This window comes from Osmia lignaria, chromosome 7 (assembly GCF_051020975.1).
Source record: "Osmia lignaria lignaria isolate PbOS001 chromosome 7, iyOsmLign1, whole genome shotgun sequence".
NCBI classification, from domain to species: Eukaryota; Metazoa; Arthropoda; class Insecta; order Hymenoptera; family Megachilidae; genus Osmia; species Osmia lignaria.
The window spans coordinates 2,730,512-2,755,586 of NC_135038.1; the positions used below are offsets into that span (position 1 = coordinate 2,730,512).

General features: G+C 32.9%; 1 protein-coding gene and 1 long non-coding RNA gene across 3 annotated transcripts in view; one reads left to right on the forward strand and one right to left on the reverse strand.

The window, feature by feature from the left end:
* The window catches only part of LOC117609657 (metabotropic glutamate receptor 8), a 218,235-nt gene that overhangs the window by 38,808 nt on the left and 154,352 nt on the right, over nucleotides 1–25,075 (forward strand). The window lies entirely within an intron of this gene.
* Nucleotides 12,827–13,973, reverse strand: LOC117609664 (uncharacterized). The gene is made up of 3 exons (XR_004582643.2): nucleotides 13,620–13,973; nucleotides 13,183–13,408; nucleotides 12,827–13,108 (listed from the first exon to the last, which is right to left on the reverse strand). It is a non-coding gene; the product is annotated as an uncharacterized LOC117609664 (long non-coding RNA).

The following is a 25,075-nucleotide window of genomic DNA, read 5'->3' on the forward strand; positions in this document are numbered from 1 at the left end:
TATATATTCTTTGTTTTACAATTAGTCTTCGAATGGCGAACTGAAGAATAATCAATTTTAATTTAATTCTGTATTTTTTATCATTCTCATTTTTTAAATCCTTCAATATTTCTTCAAATATTATTTTTATGATAGATAGATAGCTTTATTTCTTGCTTTTCGGCTTTGAAAGGGGGTTTGGCACGTGAGTGCGCCTACAATATTTTATAAGATATGTACATTAAGTTTAAAATATTATTTTTATGATATATGAAATCATTTTATTTAAACATCATACGTTTAATTTGGGTCACAATCCGGTGGCGCAATCATAATTTTTCGACAGTGAGGTAAAAAATTTTTTTCTTACCTTATTAGTATCGTGATAATATGTATTAACACTCATTTTCTGAATTTTTGTTTATTCACGACAAGGATTTCTGAAATATTTAAAAATATTTAAAGGAATCAATTGATCCCTCCCCCCCCCCTCGTCGAATTGCGCTACTCACGATCAAACTATATAATTTACATAATATAATTAAATATTATTAAAGTGTACTATAATTTTTAAACAACTGTATAAATCTGTAGATGTATCAATTATACAGAGGATAAGCTTAAACAAGAAAAGCACCCACGGTATTTAAATAGAGTATTTAAACGCGTGTTTGAATTCTGTGACGAGAAATGCAATCAACGTTATGTACTCGCGTCTGGCAACCTCGACTGCAGTTTAAACTTTAGCACTGCACTGTTGTTGCTCCAAAGCAAAGATACATTGTTCAGTTAAACTAAATTATGAAATAAAAAGAAGTTCAAGACCACTTACTTGTTTTCGTAAAATGAAAAGTGCTAAAATATTAACAATGTGCACGTATGTATGTTTGTACGTTGAAGTTTAATTATCAAAAATAGAATAAAATTAATCCACTGTTTCCGCACTCTCGACCGAATATAACTTCTAAACTGTGGACAATTTTCCAACGACATAACCTTCAAGGTACAATCGGTCACAGAAATATTAATATAGTTTTGAATATTACGTTTTATATTTTAATTAAATATACCATAAATAAGAATAACGTATTCTTTTATGTTCTGTTGCAATTTTTAATTAGTATAAATAGAGAGATCATTCATTTATTTCATATAAATCGTAGTTTAACATGTTCGCTACCGACATATGAACAGACGACACGACGAACATTGCCGATAATTGTCGATCGACTTCGGGCGGAATCGCCGGCATCTAGTGAGTCCCATCGAAGTTGTGGCAGTGAAGTTGGCTGCACATTCACGCAGTGTCGCGTCGTCGGCACCTCGCCAATCGGCTCACCGACACGGCGTGAATGTGTTAGTGCGCCAACTTCACTGCGACAATTTCGATGGAACTCGGTGTATGTACGTACATACAAACACACTCCAGACTAATAAACATTTTTTAACTTTTAATTCTTTTTCCTATCTTCTTAACAGTGACTGGCACGCTGATTTGTCTTTACAAATCTTATCCATATTATCTTTACAATATTTCATTATATTCTTTATCCATAATTTCAAGTATCTAATACGAGTATTTCTAATCAAGTAAGTCAAAGAAGTCTTAATAATATGACTGATGAATTTCTATAGAAATACAAGCATATGGGTGACGTGAAAGTCAAAGTATTAAAAATCAATAAAATTTCATACACACCCACACACCCAAAGTTTCTTCTTTACATTTTGCACTGAAAATGCATATTTTTTGGTTATAATTACACCTCTGTACACGATTAATGTTGAAATATTTGCACAGAGAGAAGGTTAAATAATGAGAAGGAAATGAAGTAACGAGCATCTCTAAAGTCATACAAGTATATGGATACCAGGTGTACTTCACAAGTTCCCAATTTTTAGAGAATCAAAGAAACAATACAACGAAGTGAACTGTACAAGAATAAAAAGCACGTCTTTTGATATGCTTCAATCAGCGACTTTTCACCATCAATAAAGAAATTCGTTCGACGAAATTGAAAAATCAGTTTCTGTAAGGTAGAATCAGGTCTTTGTCAATTTAGTATATCTATGAATTAAAGTTGAAATTTAATTTTCAATTTTTAAATTCGATGCTGTTTCCTTGGATATTATTTCTCTGATGTATGAAATTATTTTATTTAAAAATTGAAGCTTAATTTTAGCTTATTCACTGTTTTGTAGATCTGGATCATACCTGACTCAACTGTCGTTGTTTGAGGATTAAAAGTTAGTTGCTGCATTTAAGTTGTTAAACTCGAAAATTGATTTTTAAGAAAAATGCAAATTTTTAATTTTTAAGATATTTTCAGCTTAAATAGAGTAGATAATAGTTGCTCCATTGCTGTTAACACTACAAATAATATTATTATTAAATATTATATGCTATTACAATAATTATTATAAGAAAAAAGTTTAATATATTTAAACGATTAAAGCGATAATCTCTCTTGAAACACATTTGTAATCGTAAGTATTATGGATGTTTCTCAGTTTGTTTTAAAAACTAAAACTGTAGCAGAAAATCTAATTACACCCTCTGATAGAGCAGATATTCTTACGAATTCAGCACATAGAAGAAGCGTCTATTGAAAATGAGTGATCCAAATACGTGTTGAATAGTGTAATTTATCCATTACTTCTATAGCTACCAGTAGGAAGTGCCAAGTTCGATTAGTGTTTTTTTTGCTTTTAACGTTTTATCCATGAATTGGAAAACAACTAAATTGAACCACATTGATAACTGTTTATCGGCCTGGTAGCAGTCCAAATCCTAGAATCATATAAATACATTGGCATAATATAGATTTTTCTGCGGCGAATTTTTCAAGTTTCAAGGCTCTCTTAGAAATTAAAAAATTTTGAAACTTTGGGAAACTGAAATTTTTAAATTTGAAACCTTGAAATTTTTGAATTATAAAATATTTTTAACGCTGGAAATTTGGAATTTGGAGATTTTGGAATTTCGAAATTCTGAAACTGAAATTTTTTAAATTCTGCATTTCCGGAATTTTCAAATTTTAAGTACAAGTTAACGTATACATACATATAGATTTTCATAAAACATCGTAGGCTTGTAAGCCTCAGTGTACGAACTAAAATCAATATTCTGTTCCTCGATATGGCGCAAACTTTTTGAGTTATGGAGGCGGTAAGTTTAGAGCCACTATTTTTCAGAAATATTCAAACTAATTTATGACCAACAGGGGTGTAAATAAAATACTTGATATAGGATCTGATATTTCGTCTTACTTTTGATCCTTTCAAATGTTTATTTTCTAAAAAGTATTAATATAAATAAACATCATATCGTATACAAAATAAAAATGGAAGGGAAAGAGGATAACAGATTAATCTCGTGTATGGTTAAAAGGAATATGGATTCAATCTGTATCCTCTTTCCTCTTTTTTCTCTATTTGATATACGATAAATATAATTCGAACAGTTTTTATCTGGTTGAGAACAGAAATGAAGATTATTTTATTTCTTCAAAAAACGATAACTTGTACATAGGATATTATCATGGATCATGAGTTTAATTTGTTTTGGATAAAAGCACAGAAAAAATACATGATTTATTCATACTGTAAAAGACTAATACAGTAAACTCTCGTTATATTGCCGCGAACAAGGCGATAAGGGCAGGAAATTTTTCAAACGTTCAAGTTTTCATTTTCCTAGAGAAAGTAGCATTTGCATGCTTGAAAACCTGTGTGAAAATTAAATCATTCACGTGGCAATATAGTAAGAGCCTACTTTTGCCAAAGCAAGACGTCAGTAGCGCAACTAGGGAGACTCAAAATTGTCAAGTGGTTCCCTATTAAGAAATGGAGAACCTTTATTTAATATTTTCGAAAATTTTAGATAACATTATTGGAAATAAACAGGAATAAACGAAATTTAGGTGAATATTATCACGGCACTAATAAAGTAGGAAACAATTTTTTTAGCTATCCTATCAGACAATTATAGTTATGCCACTAAAAGATATAAATGAACGAATATGTCGATGTTTACACTAATTGTGATCGTCCCATCCCAGTTCTTAGGTCTTTTACAGTGTCTGATGTCAGATTTGGTCCTTCTGGGAAAGTAATCTAGGGCAGTGACAGCTCGTCCATGAGGGCCGCAGGGGGCAGCTCCACTGTAAAATGAAAGTTTCTGTTTTATAAATATAGGTAGAGGAAAAGGTAGCCCCTGCTGGTAATTTGACCTCTTCGGTGATTTTTATACAATATTACAGTAGACTCTCGATATATTGCCACGTAAGTGATGTAACCTCCATACGGATTTTCAAGCACACTAGTGCCACTCTTTCACCATTATAGCCTACCAACAAGACAATACACTTACATATATCCCCCTCCCAATGTAAGCTTGGAAATTTGAAAAATTGTCTGCCTCTACAATCCCATCCGCGGCAATATAACGGGAGTGTATTCTTAATAAAGACACCTGACGATCTTTCGTTAAATTGTTCTTCTTCTACTTTCACCTTTTATCAAAGAAAGCCTTATTCATTTACGGATATTTAAGTAAAACTTTTATGTAGTTCAAATTAAGAATCAAATTTGAAGAAAGAATATAAAATTGAGGGGTAGGGATCCCCATTATCTATTACCATCCCTTTCTCTACATATTTGACAATCATTGAAGGCGTTGATGTTTCCCACTTTTTGAACAATTCCTATTATTAACCGACTTTAAAAAAGGAGGAGGTTACTCAATTCGATCAGTATATAATTTTTTTTTGTATGTATGTTCGCCGGTTACTCCGATACGGATGGACCAATCGGAACGAAACCTTTTGCATCTTGTAGAGTATGTCTCCCGATTGGTCCCATTAAAAAACATTTTGCATTTTTGCATTGCTAACGATTTTATTGCAAAAAACTCCATTTATATTTTTTGGCTTTTATTCTGTAAGGAATGTAGCAATCGCGATGAAACCTTTCACATCTAGTAAGAGATATATCCACGATTGCGAAAAAGTATGGAATTTGTTGTTTATTAACCATCTAAATTCGGTCAATATATTTTTTTCGGTTTACGGTTATTAGCTAAGCAATAAAAACGCAAACTCACCTCATGGTATCTTACAAATACATACTGCACGTTCCAAGAAGTGTGCAATAAAATAATTTTTAACAAAAAGTACAACCGACTTCAAAATGTGCTAAAAAGTGTAAAATAACTTATACTTCATTTCTACAACAAAATGCACTAAAAAGTATAAAATAATTTCTAATAAAACCTTACTAAAACCTAAACCTAATAAAATTTTGCGCCGCCTCCGAAAAAGGTGAAATGTATTTAGTATACTATTTAACGATCAAATAGGTTTTATTAATAGCTGTGGAGGATTGGTGCAAATGAAATAGCATTGGTGCACTTTTTAGCGCATTTTGAAGTCGGTTGTATTTTTTGTTAAAAATTAATTTATTTTCATTAATGAAATAATCTTTTTAATCCATATTGATGTTTTTCACTTTTATTGCTATAGCCTCACTATTATAAATTCATGTGAGCCATCACTGGTTTGGGGTTCTTCCTGTTTTTGTTCTTTCAATCGTTAGAAATTAAACAAATAATACATATGATAATATCATTTTTAATTTTCAAATGTAAATCACAACAGGGAGGGACAACATATCGATTTTAAATTCTTTCTCTAGTATCCAGAAAGAGTCGCTGTAATACCCTGTAAATTTCATGATGGAATCTACACAGTTGCCAAAACTATAAAATTTTATCGCTGTGAACGACTTACTAGCGTGTTGTCTCTATGCGTCACACAGAAGTCCAGATCGATGAATTAGCTGTTCATTTGCTAACAAATCAATTTCCTCATATCGATGTTTCTCAAATGTATTTAGTTTCTTAAAAGCCTTTAACGGGATTTATTATAAATTGTGATTAGAACAAGCGTTTAAAGATGAACATTTCATAAATACCATTTTTCACCGAAAAAATTTGCTTTTCTTCTTATTGATACCTTGCTAAGTCTATTTAATATTATATGTCCATTTTTGTCTATAAATAAAGAGTATCTATCTACAATGAGAATGCACCTTAAGTTAAAACTCATTGTTTATAATTTATATAAAAAAAATAACATTCAATGGATCAAAGAGAATCGTCGAAGTTTTCCATCTTTGACACAGAATATCTTTTGGGTCTTAAATAGTAGCGCATTTTTGTAAAGTAGAATATTTTTTGTATACTTTTCGCTGCATAGTCATATTAGAATCACGTCTCACTTCGTCTCAGAAAGAGAATTATTATTGTTTAAGGCGGGTCGGTCACCGGAACTGCGTGATGCGTTAAGAGGCTATTATATGGTAAAGTTCTACATTAGATAATTAACATCAAATAATAGATTATTATTATCGTTTGCAACAGTTTGTAACAATTATTTTTGTTTTTTCTTATAAAAAATATTTTTCATATTTCGATTAAAATATTTTTGATATTTATTTATAAAAAATTACGGATTATTCCGGTCAATTCAAAATCTGAACAGCTAAATTTCAGTTCTGGACCACTGTTACTTCCCTGCATTTGGTTGCCATTCTTTGGACCATCCGGTTCACTCGAAGCACGCACAGTCAGGCAAGTGGCTGACCTCGGGCGTCACTGTCTATACTGCTGCGATTATCGATCGGTGGTGGGGGGCATCATCGCAACGATCGGGCTACGAGCACGTGCTATGAACAACAAACAATATCACGTGACACAGTCAAGTAAAGTTTACACGGAAATGCTGTGTTTCTTGTCTTATACGTGATGATTTGACGCGGACACATGAGAGTTGTAAATCAGATTAAGAAGTGAAAGACATTCACCTGCGAGTCCTCGACAAACTGGGAGTGAGAAGTACCCCTCCCCCACACTCGCCTGACCGTGGGCCAGATAAGATGGTCAAAAGTGCCCCCAAACCAAATGGCTCATTCGATAGTTTATTAAGAAAAATCTGCATAGCTAGTATAATATGTGTCTCATGAATAGAAATATCTCTGATTTTTTTCAGAATTTTTCATGCACAAATATAGGAGAAATTGACCAAAACGTGTGTTTTACATTTTTGCCGATTACTATCCCCCCAGATGAGATACAGGGCTGAAACTTGGCACAGACTGTTTTTTCTTAATAAGCTATCGGATGAGCCATTACACTTTTGACCATCTTATCCGGCTATACCTTTTGGGCGTTGACGGACGCCCGTGTTCAGTTTACTACTTGCTGAGCGTCTCTAACTTAAAGAAATCAATCATAACAATTTCGGATGAAGTTCCGAATACAACCGGTTGCCAATCAAGATGAAATTTTGAGGGGGAGAGGGGAGGGAGGAGGGCACCCCAAATATAAAGTGGTATCTTCGGCTTCCTATTAGTTTGCGAGATATTAATTAAAAACTTTCGTACAATACATAGAATTTTTCCTATACAGACGTAACTAACACAACCGTCTTCGCTGTAGTAAGCTGACATCGTCAAGTGTCGAACAGCCGTTGACACAGCGGAGGTTCCAGCTTGACTATCTATAAGGTGTCCTATTCAAAACTTTGGAGATACGACGAGTGTTGCCGGCCGCCTTCCGGGCGGCCTAACCTAACCTACGTATAAATCAAATGTGTTTAATTCCTTGAGAATTAGTAATAAAATATAAAACATAACGTAATGTAACTAAAAAAATGGATTTTACACGGAACACCCTATAGAAACGGAAGCCGATATCGCTATGGCGTGAACGGCTGTTCGACACTTGACGATGACGGTTGCTACAGCGAAGACGGTAGTGTTAGTTGCGTCTGTATAGGAAAAATTCTATGTATTGTACGAAAGTTTTTAATTAATATCTCGGAAACTAATAGAAAGCCAAAGATACCACTTTATATTTGGGGTCCACTCCTCTCTCCCCTCTCCCCCTCAAAATTTCATCTTGATCGGCGACCGGTCGTATTCGGAACTACAGCCACAATTTCTTTTCAGAACTGGCAAATAAACCGTTCTCGAGATATACAGGGTATTCTAAAAGTGCGGAAACCCTCTATTATCTTGATAAGAACGCATTTCCACGCAAAATGACTAACCTAACCCTAACCCTAACCCTAACCTAGGTTAGGTTAGTCATTTTCCGCGAAAATACGTTCTTATCGAGGTAATAGGGGGTTTCCGTACTTTTAGAATACCCTGTATATCTCGAGAACGGTTTATTTGCCAGTTCTGAAAATGGTCTCATTCGATTTCTCGTCCCTCAATTACTATAAATCCGAAGTTTGGTTGTCCTGGGTTGTTTATATCTGTTACAAGGAATCTCAGACGATTAATATACAGAGTGGTCCGAAATTCATGGTACAAATGAGGTCAGGGTAATTTTATGACTCAAAATAAGTCGAAAATCAAGATCAACGAAATTACGTGGGAGGCTTCGTTTTCGAGAAAGATGTATTTGAAAGTTAGTTTAAATACGCCTGTGCTTAACTAATAACCGACGTTACAAATTATTTTTGAAGTGAAAACTTCTTTAGGCGCAGTGCGTAAACACGTTTTGCTGGACAGGGAATGAGTCTGATTCGTCACGCTCTGAGATGAAACATTTATTCGGGTAAACTCCGGGAAGCCGAGTTTAACCGAGCGAGCAAGAAACAGATAGGTGTGTCACGCTGCTATGCCCTGCTGTGTTTAATTTTATCACGGAACGTTTTCATTTTTTAATATTTAATAGTAGCTACGATGTGCATGTATAAATATTTGAATGGTCAAAAGGTGAAAAGATGGGTCAAAATAGCCAGTTCCGACGATGAATTGAAACGAAATAGGGAATTAGCTAATAAATACGTCATAGAAGTTTTCATTTCATCGTCAGTCATATGGTCTTAGGCACACACACACTTTTTTTTCATTATTTTTTCAATTTTCATCTGTCGGGAAACGTGAAAAGAATAATTTATTGTGAAGACATTTTATTTATTCTTGATCATTTAAAACGATGAATCATAGTAGCATTTGAAGAGATGACAATCTGGGATACGCAGCAAACAGTAAAAGAATTTAAATTAAAGACTATAACTTTGCATACGAGAAAATGGTCAATATTTTGAATAATATTTTGCCTAAACAATATTGTATAATAAACTAAGCACAACTAACAATGTGATGGTTACTTCATTATTATTATTTATTACGTTTAACGTGTAAAAATAGTCACAGCAACGTTCTATAGTGGAATCGGTAATATTGGTTATTAGTTAAGTATGTACACGCGTACCTAAATTGATTTTCAAATGCATTTTTCTCGAAAACGAAGCCTCCCATGTAATTTCCCTTTTTCTGATTTTCGACTTATTTTGAGCCATAGAATCACCCTGACTCTATTTGTACCATGAATTTCAGACTACCAAATATACATATAGAGTCAGTACTCTTAGTATTTATTGTCAAACTACAGAATAGTAGCGGAGTAACTGTCATTACTTATTTTTCGAAAAAAGCAAGCTTTTCTTTGAAATGTTCTTAAATTAATTGAATATGAATAATGTAATGTTATTAACTATTAACACGTTGAGTGCTGTAGGGATCACCAGTGTTATGTTCAAAAAATTAAAAGGAGGCGAAAGTATTATTTTTAATAGAGTTGACATTATACCAGTATTGTAAAATAGCAAATAAAAAATTTGAAACATGGAAGTTGAAAGTTAACTGTAGGTATGTGTTACAATAAATGTTCATTTTCTCTGCGGCAGTCAACGTTATTTTATGCAAAAGATATAATTCATTTGCAAAGTTTGAAAAAAAAATTGAATATATGTATACAAGTGGAACGGTTGTTTACAATAAATTTGAAGATACACCACTATTATTTTGAGTGTCAACAAATGTTAACAGTATTGACAATGTATATTGATTGCGTGAGGTGCCCTTTAGAAACAGAAGAAATGAGTTTCTTGATTGATTAAAAACGGGATTGTGTACTTGGTGAAGTCGATTTATAAACAATTTAATTCAAAAAATATTTAAACTTGTTTTTTCCTGAATACAGTTCAATTGGTTTTAAAAAAACAATAAGAATAGAGATTTGAAAGAAGTATGCAATATTGTGAATTATTTGAATCACTCTTGAGTGCTTCAAATTGCATCTCTAATTGTGCCGCGAAAATATTTATTTTACATTGGTATTAATATATAACTAAGGGCTTTCGTCCTGTTACAATTGCATTGTGCGAAAAATATCCACGACTGAATTAAGACATCTGAATCCAGGGCTATCAAACCTTTAAAAGCCTCCTTTGATTAACAAACTTGGTTAAAAATAAATAAAATAAAATAATATTTAATTGTAAAGAAAAGCGGTAACAGTAAAATGAAATTTTCCACAATATTTTTTGATATAGTAAATGGAAGGCTTGTGGTGGGACCTGAAGCTGCAACCCCTCTTTTTATGAAGTTTAATTGTAACTATATTTTGTAGAAATATGATCATCGTATGGTTCACTTCAAATGGGACGCCTTTTATATGGAGCTTTCCCCCATACATCGTGAGTCTGAATTGATCGCCAGGGTACATAGGAATGTTAGAGGAACTATACACTTACACTGCTATCGTATATTTCTTTGTTGGTTTCTAATAAAATAATTATACAAAAAAACTACGATTACCGAATCGTATTAAAATTGTTATATTATATATTAAAAGGCCCTATATATATGTATAATAGTCTAGCGTTTACGGAGGAAAATTTGAATTGATATTTAGTTATTATTCATATTGCTCAATTATATTAATATACTCAATTTTACAATATTCAGTAAATAAAAATTATATTATTTTATTTCTAACTCGCTCTTAATATTAATATCGTTAAAATTAAGGTTTTGAGAATTCCTGCTTCCCCTGTACCGTCATTTTTTTAGGGAAACCTAATTTGATCACGAGTATACCACCCAGCTTCCTTTCGCGTGCCATAAATGTACGTGTATCACTAGTTGAGAACTGCTGAATAGAATAAGTACTAAACAATAATGTATTAAAATTTGAATTTAAATAGTGATACTTATGTAAATTAAAGTAAATCGTCGTTAAATAACACCTACTTTCACCTTTCTAGATGAAGTTCTTAATTACGGCGGTAATTACTCTCCTAATTACCTCCTAATTAATTAAGGGCCAGACATATTCGCGATATGTTAAAAATAACAAACTGTACTTAAATTAAGCGGGAATTTCGATGAAGAGTATATAACATTTTTAATAATGATTCCAATCAAAATTTATAACCGGCAATTTTTATAATTTACTTATCAAAATGACTTATTCGTCAATTGGCGCAAAAATATAATCTCCCAAATCGTATGACATTGTTTCTACTGGTGCACTTGTAACGGAGATGGTTCAATTAGTTTAAAATTTGTATAGTACTCCAAACGATGCTCATTAGAAGAAAAAAGATATATCACAATACTATCGTGTAGACTATCAAATTATCTAAAGTACTACTGTCACCACATTTGGTAATGAAAATAAAGCTATTCTGAAGATAATGGAAGAGATAGGAATTTCAGCAGTAAGAGCACTGAATATGGCAAAGGAAGGAGATTAGAAAGGATTATCTGGATCGGACTTTAGGGCCCTGCAAATAGCGCAAAAGATGTTCTCAGGAAGAAGAGGTTTGCTGTAGAGGAAGCCACTGCTGCAGAGAAAGAAGCTCTATATTATCCTGACATTGGCTAAATTGGGTGAGCCACAACTTTTAACTTTCAAATCCTTTTTCTTAAAACACCAAATTTTGTAATTATCAACATTATATCTCACAATCGCTATTTAAAATTTTTCTGATTCTCAAACGTTTTGTTGGAAATTAAAATAACCATCTACTAAACTACAATTGTTAATAAAAAAATTAACCCTCAGTATGCAATCTGGATCGTTGAAAATACAAAAGAAAGACTTCTTTTTATAAACTTTTATTTTTGTTAAAATATGCTGTAAAGATCTGATGGAATAAATGATTGTATAATGTGGTAGATAACTTGTTGCTTCGGAAGCAGTTGATTTACAATTTTATTCTGTTAGAATCTTTAACTTATTATATCGACATAATACGTATAGTAGTTTGTTATATTACCACGTGCAATAGTGCTATACATCCACTATCATAGCCCATAAAAATGATAGATGTTTATCCCCCTCTCCCCATCAAAATTTAGTAATTAATAGTCATCTTTAATATTTAACTGGAACATAATTTAAAAAAATACCATGTCACTTATTCATAGGGATGAACACAATTATAAGGTACCCCCTGAAAAATGCAAAGAAAAAATTTTAATTTAACAATTGCAGGTATAATTAAATTGGATATATCGTTAACTGCTACAGGGGGGTTTATGATACCTCATCCAGTCAAGTAACAGATGATATCAAGTATCTTAACCTTTTAGAGAGCCTCATCTTAATTTAATTTTGTGTTTCATATTATTTTTATTTTCTAAATTTTAATATATCAAACTCTTTCACCTGAAGATGTTACGGCAAGTAGGCGACACATAGCGCCGTCTACCTGTCCGAATCCACCGCGTGGCCCCACTTATTAGGCAACGTCACTGTGACATCGTTCTTCATTATACAGGGTGTCCTAGAACTACCGTGGGTACCTTGAAGGGGTGGTAGCTGGGGTGATTCTGAACAACATTTTTCTTTGGCAAAATGTTGTTTGATGCTTCGTTTTGCACAACACTTTGCCAAAGGGAAATGTTGTTCAGAATCACCCCAGCTACCTCCCCTTCAAGGGACCAACCGTAGTTCTGGGACATCCTGTATGTGCAGGTGAGCGGAAGCCAGCGGATTAGAATAAATTAACCATAGATAACGAGCGATTTGCGAGTGTAACTATCATTTGACATTGTATTACTTACATCCGCGTACGTGCCAATGAAACACTGTGCTGATCAAATTAGTACAAGTTTGGAGTTTATTCCTTTTGCACAGAAGACATTCAAATCGCGCTCCCATACCTTCCTCTCGGCGTAGACAGAAGGTTATATGTGTAACTTTAGGTTAATATCTTTGTATATGTTTTGTAAGTTTAAGTCGCAATTGACCTAGACTTCACTGTTCAAGGGTTAATAGTCGAATTAGATATTTTTTTTTTTTTGAAATTAGAAAAAAGTCTTAAAATATTCTACCATTTCTAATTAAATTTATGTTGCAATTTTTCAAACGGTGAGTCTATTTCACTGTACCAGTTAAGGGTTAATGGAACAGAAAACAGCAGAAAAGATAATTTTACTTCTTGGTAAATTTCGTTAGGGATAGAATGTCTATTGAAACCGCTATTTTAGATAGACGTCAGTTCCACGTGCGTTCATATATAGGAAGAGTTTAGTTTCCATCAGTCGTATACCTTTCGACCTTGAAGATAAATTTACTTGAATCAACATACCGATCTTTTATGGTTGCACACACAGCACATCAACATTTATGCTATATTATTCATCAATAAACAATCGTATTGGGTATCATTCATACTCAGATAATGAATTTTTCGTATCAAATCACATAATTGTAATTTTAATTGAAAATTACATAATACATAAAATTAAATTTTTCAAAATAGATTTACCTTAATGTAGAAAAATTTTGAGATATTCATAGAATTTTAAGTGAAAATTATACAATAATTATTCAAATTATATTTATGAACAACACAGGGATAAATAAAACATGTCAGGTAGAAGGTGACATTTTGGTTACTTTTTTGTCTCTTTTTAAACATTTATTATCTCTAGGTTCTACAGAATCATCCTATGTTATAATGTAATCCTCGGATGGTGAACCATAGAGAGAGCAAAATTTTAATTTGAAGTCACTGTTGCTTTAAAAATTATTCTTCCACTACATGAACCCCTTTCGTTTAAAAATGATACATTTCACTTCGAGTCATATCCTTGTAGGTATACGTTTTTTTAAAGTTTAGGTCACGATTAACCGAGGTTTCGCTGTTCATGGCTAACAATAAGTTAATAAGAAAAATTTATTTATATCAACATAACAAAACATTTTTTTTTTTAATTTAAACGATTTTAAAAAAACATCTTGTAAAACGAAAAATATACAACATATAAATTCATACCGTATAGTATCGATAAAATTTAAAGAACAGATTCGTAAGACAATCTTCTTTTAATAAAAATAGAAATGTATACAGTTTATTTATTAGAAATCATTCTATGTATAAAATTCTGATTGACTCACTGACTCAAGCCTTGAACAGCGAAGTTTGGGTCGACATGGATTCGAACTTACAAAATATACGCAAAGATATTAACCTAAAAATAAATGTATCATTTTTAAACGAAAAGATTTCATATATTGAAAGTGTTGTAAATGGTAATCGATCCCTATGTTACCGACTAGGGAATATGTTCGTTATGTTCTTTTGTTCCATTCTTCTTACTATGTGCGCGGTAAAAAGACATGAGCTTCTATTCCTTAAATTTATTATAGAATATGTTTATTAAAATAGTTTATAGTGTTTTTTGTTCTTCATTCATTATATAATTGATACTAAAATATAATTAAAATAAACAAATATATATATATAATGCCGGTCTGTCTCTGCTTAATTACAAGAGAAAGAATAATTTTCAGAGGTACAGTATGAAATTTTGAAACAAAGAAAATATGAAATACAAAATTAAATTAAAGTTGGTACTCTGCATGGTCCGCCATTTGAGGATTAAAAATGATCAATGTCCAGCGAAAAACCTCTAGACCTAGAAGATTGAAATTTTTATAATGACTTCTTCTTAAGACTTAAACACTTGTTACGTTCCCGTCTCTGAAAGCGTTTAGCCGTATAAGCAACATCGGCCCCAGCAACAATTTCGGTTGATATTGATACCACATAATGCTTTTTGTCTAAACAACAATTGTGTGCAATTTCAACCCCCTACTCCAGACCTGTCTAACCTGCGGCTCGCGGGCCACTCGTGGCTCTTTCCCCTACCACGGAGTTCGCGCTCGGCTCCCACCACCCTTTCTGTTGGTTTCCCGACTGTTTCAATATTTGACGTGTATTCCTAGTCCTAGCAAAAATTCTACGGGATGGTGGGAGAAGTCTGAAGCGGTAAGAATGGGAGCAGTGGCTCTTTCGCTTCTAACAATTAAACATGCCTGCCCTACCCACTCTGATAAGAGAGATATGAGGGTATCAACCTAAAATTTTACTATTTTTTTTCTCGGAAACTATTTAAGATATTTGAACACACTGAAGTGCAAATAGTAGGTACTCATTAGCTGCGTTTCATATTTTTTTTTTTCAAAATTTTTGTCCAATGATTAAGGGTTGAAAATTAATAAATAAATTTTTGAAAATGATTTTTATAAACAATCCTTTGAGTGACACCCACCGAAATAATTAAGAATAATCCTTTACTATTTAACTATTATCTGTAAAAGTTTCAAGAGTGTCGGATTGGTACAACGTGATTAAAAAAAATAAAACCAATGCAAGGCTCCTTCATAAGGCAAAGCCAGGCTGAACTTTGGTGGCGCTCAACCTAACCGACCTACAAGGGAACACGTTACGCAGACCTGCCACGTTTCTCATACCAGAAACAGCTCTAAGAATAAAATAATTTTTAACAAAAAAAAATTCGACTTCGAAATGTACTAAAAAGTGTAAAATAATTTCTATTTCATTTATACCAATATACCATAGCTATTAATAATATCTACTTAATTGTTAAATAGAATACCAAATATATTTCAAAGTTTTCGGAGGCGGCGCAAAATTAAAAACTTTTTCTCTACTTGGAAGATCCTAACTCGAGCGTCGGCAACCTATGATAAATGACCCATTTGACAATTTCAAGTAAATAATATTCAACGGGAATCAACATACCCATTGCGAATTAACTATACTACAGTTCACGAAAAATTCATTGGTCCATCCATTTCGGAGTAATCGCTGAACATACATAAAAAAAAAAAAAAAATACATACACATCGAATTGAGTATCCTTCTCCTTTTCGAAGTCGGATAAAAATATGAACTTTTCTTTCCTTAAACTGTGTGTTAGTTAACAGTCATTTGTTTAAATAATACATTAACAATTTAAACTTTTTGATTAAGTTTTCTGTTCTTAACCATGTTCTTAATTTTTTTTTAACCATGTTGTACCAAATCGACACTCTTGCAACTGTTACAAATAATAGTTAAATAGTAAAGGATTATTCCTAATTTTTTCGGTGGGTGTTACTCAAGGGATTGTTTATAAAAATCACTTTCAAAAATTTATTTATTAATTTTCAACCCTTAATCATTGGACAAAAATTTTGAAAAAAAATATGAGTACCTACTATTTGCACTTCAGTGTGTTCAAATAGCTTAAATAGTTTCCGAGAAAAAAAAATTGTAAAATTTTGGTTAACCTCATATCTCCCTTGGGGGTGGAAATTGCACACAATTGTTGTTTAGGCGAAAAGCATTATGTGGTATAAATAACAACCGAAATTGTTGCTGGGGCCGATTCACTATGTTTATGCGGCTAGACCCTTTCTTTATTTTGAATTGGATGCGTACACTCAGCATAGACAGTCTTTTAGAAATTTCGGGACCAACGCGAAGCAAGGGCGCGGTCCCTCGGAATCACGTAGAGTCCGTCCCCAGTACTCTTTTTATTTCGTTTTCGCGTCTACTTCCTTAGCACTGGTTAAGCCATTAACAACACCATAACCAAAATTAAGCCCCGGCTACGTAGCCCCCCACCTCGTAACATACTCATTAAAGAGATTTCTCAAAATTCGACCCCCAAAGAGGTGAAGGAACGGGTTGAAAAGATTTTTTTAGAAACGAAGGTGGTGGATGGTCACAAGGATACCTTGCATCAGAAATCGCATGAATCGAGAACGCAATATTCGAGCAATGAAACTTTCTGAAGAAATAAAAATTCTTGATAGAAAATAAAAAAATAAATCAATTTACTAAAAAACCTCTTAGTAAGTTTCTACAAAGGCCGCGCGAAGCAGGGGTAATCGGCTCACCTCAAATTAAAAAGTCACAATTTTTAATTTTAGAATTTATCTTGTAAAAATTTAAGAGTAGAGATTATTAAGGTAATATTGAGATTTATTACATTTATTGATATATCGAAATTTTATAATTTTGTAATTTTAATTTATAATATTAAATGACATTCAAAAATCATGAAAAATGTTGACAAAAATCGTCATGAACAGAAGGGCTAATAGCAATTATCAGAAACACACATTGATTATTTTTAAGATGTACACTTTTCTATTACTACTCGTGATACGATTTTAAAAATAACAATTTAAATGAAGGTGTGCAGAAACATTTACTGAAGTGTTTAATGCAAGACAATATCTCAAAAGTTATTTCTTAAGGTTGGTTAACCGTTAAACAACGAAGCCTGGGTTAATCGTGGCTGAAACTTACAAAACATATACAAGAATATTAACCTAAAGTTAGATGTGTACCTTTAAACGAAAGGGTTTGATATATTGAAAGCACATTGTAAACTTTAGACCATGTAAATAATGTAAAACAAAAAAATTAAATTAAAATTGCAGCTCTCTCCCTGGTGCGCCGTCCGAGAATATAATGCGCCAAACTTTCTAAAAGATGGTAGTGACACTGAGTATTACGGTTGCTCTCAATTAGGATTACTTCTTGCATTAAGGTTGTCATTAAAAGCTTTTTAGCAGCTTGTACTAGAGTTTGAATGTTCCTCAGTGTATACATTAAGAACATAATTAATGTGTTTTTAACCGACTTCGAAAAGGAGGAGGTTACTCAATTCGATCAATATGTATGTTCTTTTTTTTGTGTTCACTCCGAGATGGATGGACCAATCGGAACGAAACCTTTTGCATCTTGTAGGGTATGTCTTCCGATTGGTCCCATTGGAAAAAAATTTTTCATTTTTTCATTGTTATTGCAAAATACAGGAAGTTTTTAATGTCAAGATTGGACGATTTCAATGATCTTTTAATATGTTGTCGGGGACATGATTTTGAACAACTTTTTCATTATACATAATTAACGAAAAGTTTTAGTTTCCGAGATATTCAGTTCTTATTCAATTATTTTTAAATCATGCAGAATGTGTCAAAGAAACATCTACATATACAGGGTGTCCAACGACTACGTCAACAACCGAAGAGGAATGATTGACAAGGTGATTCTAAACAACTTTATCCTTTGCCAAAATGTTGATTAAGGCTTCGTTTTCGAGTTATTAACAAAAAACACTGGCCAATCAGAGCGCGCCGTTAGCGCGGGCTGAACCACGGGAGCACGACCACGGCTTGAACGCAGAGCAAACTCAACACTCGTAGTTCGGCCCGCGCTAAAGACGCGTTCTGATTGGCCAGTGTTTTTTGATAATAACTCGAAAACGAAGCCTTAATCAACATTTTGGCAAAGGAAAAAGTTGTTTAGAATCACCTCGTTAATCATCCCTCTTCGGTTGTTGACGTAGTCATTGGACACCCTGTATATACAGCGAAAGTTACAGATTCTGTATGGGGAAAAAAAATTGAAAGTCTTTTAACACGTTAATATTTGTAACTCCATGGGAATATGTCACCTATATTATTACAAAATTTGTTACAATGTTTGAAATGATGTGTAGGGTTTGTTGAACATAAAATTTATATAATAATGGAAGTTATATTCAGCTCAAAATAATTATAAGGATTAGTTGCTTAAATAATTTTATTTTTTATTTAAATACTTTTTTTGTTAGTATTTCAAATACTAATATATTCAAGTAATAGTCACAAATAATACAATAGACTTTCGTTTTATTACCGCAGCCAGGCCGATAGGTTGGAAAATGTTTTAAACTTCCAAATTGTCAATTGGAGAGGGAAAGGAAGATAAAATTGCATCATTTTTAACCGTCTTCGAAAAATATTGTATATATATAATAAATACTATATATATACATACACCCCCGTTCATAAGTATCTGGAGACTTTCTAAAACAGAATGCTCTTTGTAAAATTTTAATTAGGTACTTGTAACTTCTAAGTGCATGGACCGATTTCGATGAAATTTTCAGCATACACATAACTTATTTGAATCTACGGAAGACATATTTTAAATTTTCATTACAGGCTCGGATAAAAAAGTTAAAAAATTGCCTTTTACTATTTTTGTCGCGACTGCGACAAACTGTAATTTTATTAAAACGACAAAAGCACATCATCTAGTATATTAATTTTTATAACCCCTCAATAAATCTCAAATCATTTGGTCCAATTTTACAAAGAGTATTCTGTTTTAGAAGGTGTCCGGATACTAATGAACGGAGGTGTATACATATACAGATATGTATATTTTTTTTTTCTGTCTATTCACCGATTAGATGGATGGATCAATCGGAACGAAACCTTTTGCATCTTGTAGAGTATATCTCCCGATTGGTCCCGTTAAAAATACATTTTGCATTTTTTCATTGCTTAGGATTATTATTGCAAGAAAAAGGAAGTTTCTAATCTCAACATAGGATAATTTCAATGATCCTTTAATATGTTGTCAGGAGCATGATTCTGAACAACTTTTTTTATTATGCATAATTAACGGAAAGCTTTATTTTCCGAGATATTCGTGAAAAACTATTGTTACTACTGCATTGAATTCTACGTATGCCTACGTGTCTCTGGCTGTGTATGGGTCAGTATGCAGTCGCCGATTCTCTACTGTTTTTATACATATGTATATCGCGTCGACCGAAAATCAGTATACATATATATGTAGGGTGTTCAGTAATTCCCGAAAGCGAAGTGCACGACTGTATTCCCTGCAAAAAACTAAGATATATACGTGTTTTCAGAATTGCAATAGGATCGATAGTTTTAGAGTTTAAATTTTTTGAAAGATTTTTATACTAACCGTAAAAAATTTTTTATGATATTTGAATAGAATGATTGAAAGTTAGCTTAGGTGAGGGTATTTTTGGGGTGGGGGTGGGTGCCTTCACGAAATAAATAATCGAAACAAACGTTATATCCATAGAAATGTTCAGATTTCCAGGAAAATTGCGGCGCACATATCGATCTTTCTTTGTTAATAACTTTTGAATAAACAATAATCGCCGACTTAAACCTATTGAATGTTACTCAGGAGGGTGTCCTTGATAACATGTCAAGGTCAAGGTGATCGGGTGTGGCCGCTTTTTCCAAATTGCGGCACATATATCGATCTTTTTTTGTTAATAACTTTTGAATAAACAATAATCGCCGACTTAAACCTATTGAATGTTACTCAGGAGGATATCCTTAATAATATACATCAAGATCAAGAAAATCGGGTGTTAGAGCTATTCGGAAGTTTATCCAAAACTAATATAATATAAAAATTTCCTGCTTTATGATACATAAATTATTAGTAATGGAGAAGATATAAAAAATGTTTTCAATAGTGTGTACACAATTTTTAAACGACCGCCACTATAAAAACGTGTGGCGTTGATAACAAATTGGCCTTACACTTTACCTAACACAAAGAAACCAAAAAAAATTTAGAAACTATATATGATTGACTATTACAGCAGGTAGGGAAAGTAAAAAGTTTTGAAACATAATAAAATACAATAGCAAATATATAAAAAGGTACTTTGAAATTCTGCTAGTTTTTCGTGAAAAAAGTTCAATAAAATTAAATCATTCTTATCGATCAAAAAACGGCTACGTATTGTAATAGAAAAAGGTTTTTTTTTACAACATGCAATCTTTATGACGTCGATTGGTTTGTTAAATTTTTTAAAGGCATTTAATATTTGATTAGCAGGTTATTAGTACTTAGAAATGAGGAAATGATTCACTGTGTTTTCGTTAATTTTTTAATTTCGTCCTAAAACTATACAGGTATGTGATTGGGATGTATATCCATCAAAGTATGTGGACAAAAAAAGTCGATTTTTCCTACCATTTACCGTATACGAGCCTCTTAAAGGCACGAATTAATTTGTACACCTAATACATGTTTATATAATAATTTAAATATCACTGTATTTAAATTGCATTTTTGAAATATTGGATTTTTTTTATTCTCAATAAATTAATTTAAAAGATTCAACAACTTGATCCTTCAATTGTTTTTAGCTATATTGCAGAAACTGCAGATTCCTTGTGTTAAAACAATATGTAGTCTCTTACCATATTACAATGTGCAGCTTCGTTTTCAAGATTAGAAATTAGGTGTTTAATCTCTGGGATGCACTGTTAAAATCTTAGGTCAGCAACGGGCATCTATAGACAATTTCTTGAAGTAACGTAACAAGTTATGATCCAAATAAACCAGGATAACGACCCGACCTACTGTTTCAATTTATTAGATCTGTAATTGGTATTATATATTGCATATTTAAAACTTCTAACTATTCTCATGATCAAAATCAGCGCTTTCTTAAAATTTTAATAATCAATTTAAAAATGAGTAAAATATTGAAGTAACAAAATACTTGACTTCAACGTTTGAAAACTGGAAAAATAAATTTTGAAGGAACAGTGAAAAATTTAGAAAATGAAGACGATATGAAATACCCAATTACATTGAAATTGGGACACTCTCCATGGTCCGCCGTCCGAAAGATAAAAAATACATAGAACATAAGCGGAAGAATACATAATAATAAATGCTGTAATAAATCTATAAGAGAGATATGGAAATTTATATACGTATGTTATTAATGATCAGTTATTAGCACGTGTAAATTTGTATTGCTTGTTAGTAGTGTGATAAGGCGACGCGACGGCGTGAATTTTAAATCGTACCAGAGCTTCATTTTATGCAATTGAATGCATGACCTGATTAAAGTAGTGGTAGAAGCGAAGTAATAATCAATCACATGTTATTGTCAATTCATAAATAACGTACATGAAAAAACCTGTTGTTGATACTAGCTGCTAGTAAATGAAGGTATTGTTCCGTTTCATCGAGTGTACATAATAATAATTATTATTATGCTTAATTCGTTTATGCCTGGATGCATACAATGCTCGTTAGCATTATTAAATAAATAATGCGATTTATATTTTATACAGAGCATATTTTCGAACTGTGTATTGTTGTTGGAATTCAAAAACATAGAAAAAAAGGTGTATCTCAATTAATTAATTTAACAAAGCATTTCGGTGATTTTGTGGAATTAAATAATCAATTTTTCTAAGAACATAAGCAATCGTTTACACTTCCAATAAGAAAATTTAAAAATAAATTTTCTCCTGAAACAAAAATACTTTTTTACAATTTATAAAGCAATAACATTGTGGTTGCTAATAACGTACAAAGTTGAGGCAATCTTAAAAATTAAATAAAAAAAATACCCTTTGTATTTTGAATACTTAGAAGAATAAGGATATTATTACGAGAACTGATTTATTTTGAGGTATGGTATTTTGATAGTTTCTGATAGAATTTGAATATCTGGTAACATAGTCTGTTTAATTCTAGTTAAGACAGAAATAGACTTATTTGGAATTCAATTTAGAACTAGTTCATTTAATAGACTATTAATTCTAATTGTAGCCATGGTTAATTGAAAACACAAGGAAATCTGTTGGACAGACAGGATTTATTGAGTTAGATGGGATTACAAGGTGTGGGATACAGTTTTCTCGTTTATTTATTCGTACAAGACATTCTACGGTGAGCGCCATGCTTATATTTCTCCCGCTCGATAGGCGTCCAGGTATTATCGCCGTACTCTCCTTGTCGGTCGAGCGTCCAGGAACAGTTCTCCCGTACTCTCCCTTCTTCTGGTAGGCGTCCAGGTATTGTCGCCGACTCTCCTACCGGGATCTTTCTCGCTCTTCTCCGGCAGACGTACAGGTATTATCGCCGTACTCTCCTGCCGGAGTCCCTAGCCTGCCGACCAAGAGCGGCCGATGGTCTTACCTCGCCCTCTCTCTCGGCTAACAGCAGGCAAAATAGGCCGAGTCGGTCGCGAGCCCTTAATTTATACTCGTTCGTTGCTATCCGCGGCCGCCGTAATCAACGATCGCGTCGACAAGAATGAATTTGGCGTTTTCCGCGCTCGCGTTCCGCGTCTCCGCCTCCCGCAATAGCCTATCATATAATTGACTTTTCTCGAAATGGTCTGGACGCTTCCAGATATTGCAAATCATCTACATAAAATAATACCCTATGAAATTTGGTATTTTTTACCTCTTGCAATTAGTCGAACCAGGTCGGATTCTGGAAAGCAGACTCTTGTTATATTGCCACATGATCGATTTGAGCTTTGCAAGGATTTTCAAGCATAGTAGTCACACCCAAAACGATATAATTTTAAATAATTGATAATTTCAAACACATATCATAATAATCTCATCACTCACAAGGGGGACTACCCAAGTGTTACACTCACTTATTAATGAAACTTTGCCAGCTTGTAAAGCTCATCGAGCTGAACACGCCTATACCCCGTTTTGTGGGCAGACGACTAATTGTTGAAAAGATATTAATAATTAAAGTTAGTTACTACTTACTTTGAGAAGTATGACAGACTCACACATACAACTCGCAATCTAGAGATCCACGGTTCAAATCCTTGATTCCCAACATTTTTTTTTTTAATGATAATTTGTCTTCTTTTGAATAACTATTACACAAAAATTATCATTATAAAAAAAAAAATAAAAAAATAAACAAAACGGGAACACAGGATTTGAACCGAGGACCTTTAGATTACGAGTTATGTGTTTAACCACGGAGGAGATCCGTGACTTTTAATTTAAAGGTCCTCAGTTCAAATCCTTGGTTCCCAAAAATTTTTTTTTTTTATGATAATTATTGTGTAATAGTTATTCAAAAGGAGACAAATTATCATTAAAAAAAAAAATGTTGGGAACCAAGGATTTGAACCGTGGATCTCTAGATTGCGAGTTGTATGTGTGAGTCTGTCATACTTCTCAATGTAAGTAGTAACTAGCTGTAATTGTTAATATCTTTTAAACAATTAGCCCTCTGCCCCCAAAAGGGGGTATAGGCGTGTTCAGCTCGACGAGCTCTACAAGCTGACAAAGTTTCATTAATAAGTGAGTGTAACACTTGGGTAGTTCTTCTTGTCAGTGTAAATTACCAATTAAATGAGCAAATAAAAATTCTTTTTTACAGTACACATGTTCGTAGTTTTGTTCAAGTGACGCAAAACAATTCGTGAATTATTGTTTGAATAAATCAATAGCCAAGGTTTTTCACCGGCTTTCCAATATACCGTTAGTGCACTTGTGCTTACACCTTTCAACGCTCGATCTATAATATACATTGCAGCATCGATTTTATTATGAGATCATCAATCACTGTGATACATCATCGCCCACAAGTCACATTACGTTATCTATCGATGCCTTCTACCCACACAAAGGTCTTCAATTTCTTGAGATAAACTTTCTTTTGTAATCCCTCACTTGGAATGCCTCTTTTCATTTCAACGCACATAAATTCCTGCGCCTGTTCTTTCGATAACTTAACCCTTTAATGGCGGCGCGCTGTAAAAAGAAACCATCTGCATTTTATTATAATGTTCCTAAAATTAGAATTTTGCATTGTTAAAAATAAGGAAACATTGAAACAGTTGCTGATATTTTATAATACAATATTTGGTGTCTACAGTACAGTTAACAATACGTGTACAGTAGCCTCTCGTTATATTGCCATATGAGCGATTTGATTTTCACATGGATTATTATCAAAGTCTACAATAATAAAAATGATACAGCTTTATCTATTCAATTCTCTCTAACAGAAATTTTGGAAGTTTGAAACATTTTCCGCCCCTTCACCTCGTCAGGGGCAATAATAACGAGAATTCACTGTAGATGTGGGAGAGTTCGAAAATTTAGGGTACCCCATAGTCGGATGTGGTCAGGAATTCAGGTTCAGTAAAGTTTGTCCCAAAAGAGTTTTCCAAATTTCGGGAATCCTAAGCCGACCGAAATAATTCTCGACCCAATATGAGTATCAGGCACTCGAAATTTTCGGGTGCTTGCACACTGCACACCTTTAATACTACCTAATATTATTTTTTATTAAAAATTGTT